Here is a 2,263-nt window from a genome sequence, read left to right on the forward strand (position 1 = left end):
CCTGCGCCGAGCTCGCCGCCGCTGCCTCCACCCATCGCCGCGCTCGCTCCTGCTGCTGCTACGCCATGCTGCTGCAGCGTCGCCGGGATGCGAGAGAGAGAGGAGAGAGAGAGAAAAGTGGGGTAGGTGGGAGAGAGTGAAAGCACAAGTGCTCCCTAGGTGGTTTTGATAATTGATGACAACATATCTCTTGTTGGACTAACATTTCTATCTAGCATGTTTCAGATAAGTTCAACAATGGAGTGGCATGGACTAAAGGTTGTGGGAACTCCTTCAAGATGCTAAGGACAAAGGATTGGCTAAAGCTTCAAGCTCAAGACTCTTCATTTTATATTTTAGTGATCTAAGATCACATTGAGTCCATAGAAAAAGCCAATACTATCAGGGAGGGATGAGGTGTTGCTTAATGAGCCTCTTGCTTCATGTGCTTAATGATATGCTCCAAAATCCTCAGCTACTTTCCCACTTCCACATATGACCTAAACCCTAAGCCAAACTCGGTCCTACCGATCCTTCCTATCCGGCGCCACCGAGTTTCACCTGTCATAAGCCACTGCCAAACCCTAATCAGTTCGGTCTCACCGATGGGATCTCGGTCTCACCGAGATGGGCTTGCAAACTCTCTGTTACCCATTGCAATATTCTCGGTCCCACCGAGATATGCAATCGGTCCCACCGAGTTTGCTTGACCAAATCTCAGTTTCACTTATTACCCAAATCGGTCCCACCGAGTTTGTGTAATCGGTCTCACCGAGATTACGTTATGCCCAAACCCTAACCATATCGGTCCTACCGAGTTGCATGTCAGTCCCACCGAAAATCTCTAACGGTCACTAGGTTTACCTTTTCGGTCCGACTGAGTTTGTTGATTCGGTCCCACCGAGATTGGAAAACTGTGTGTAACAGTTGGATTTTGTGTGGAGGCTATATATACCCCTCCACCTCCTCTTCATTCGTGCAGAGAGCAATCAGAACACATACACCATTCCAACTCATATGTTCTGAGAGAGAACCACCTACTCATGTGTTGAGACCAAGATATTCCATTCCTACCATATGAATCTTGATCTCTAGCCTTCCCAAGTTGCTTTCCACTCAAATCTTCTTTCCACCAAATCCAAATCCTATGAGAGAGAGTTGAGTGTTTGGGAGACTATCATTTGAAGCACAAGAACAAGGAGTTCATTACCTACACACCATTTGTTACTTCTTGGAGAGTGTTGTCTCCTAGATTGGCTAGGTGTCACTTGGGAGCCTCCGACAAGATTGTGGAGTTGAACCAAGGAGTTTGTAAGGGCAAGGAGATCGCCTACTTCGTGAAGATCTACCGCTAGTGAGGCAAGTCCTGTGTGGGCGATGGCCATGGTGGGATAGACAAGGTTGCTTCTTCGTGGACCCTTTGTGGGTGGTTGCTTCTTCGTGGACCCTTCGTGGGTGGAGCCCTGTGTGGACTCGCGCAACCGTGACCCTTTGTGGGTGGAGCCCTTTGTGGACTCGCGCAACCGTTACCCTTCGTGGGTTGAAGTCTCCATCAACGTGGATGTAGGATAGCACCACCTATCCGAACCACGGGAAAAACATCCGTGTCTCCAATTGCGTTTGAACTCTCCAAACCCTTTCCCTTACATTCTTGCAAGTTGCATGCTTTACATTCCGCTGCTCATATACTCTTTGCATGCTTGCTTGAAATGTATTATGTATGTTGAAATTGTGCCTAAACTCCACTTAAACCGAAAAAGCTTAAAAATTGCAACTTTAGCATTAAATGTCTAATCCCCCCCTCTAGACACATCTACTTCTAGATCCTACAAGTGGTATCAGAGCTTTGGTCTCCATTGCCTTGGTTTAATCACCATTGGAGGAAGATGGATGTGTCTACATTAGGGAGTCTTAGACATAGAGTGCCTATTCTTGATGGAGAGTATTTTCACGAGTGGAAAAATGAGATGCTTGTAATCTTCAATCAATATCATTTGAACAAGTATATTGCTAGCCCTTGTGCACCTCATATTGATCCTTTGCATCCTACCCTAGATGAAGATATTGACATGATTCGCAATCTTAGAACTATTGAGCTCATCATTAGAGGATTGCCCAAAAATTTCATTGCTAGTTTGCCTACTCTAAACTGTGCCTATACTATATGGAAATTTCTTGAGGAACGATTTCCCGATCATTCCTTGAAAACTTTGGATGAAATTCTCCATAAATCTATTGCCTTGAGTAAGATGAACTCTAGTGATCCTAGTTTTGGTAATTGTCT

Source organism: Triticum dicoccoides, chromosome 6A (genome assembly GCF_002162155.2).
Source record: "Triticum dicoccoides isolate Atlit2015 ecotype Zavitan chromosome 6A, WEW_v2.0, whole genome shotgun sequence".
Lineage (NCBI taxonomy): Eukaryota > Viridiplantae > Streptophyta > Magnoliopsida > Poales > Poaceae > Triticum > Triticum dicoccoides.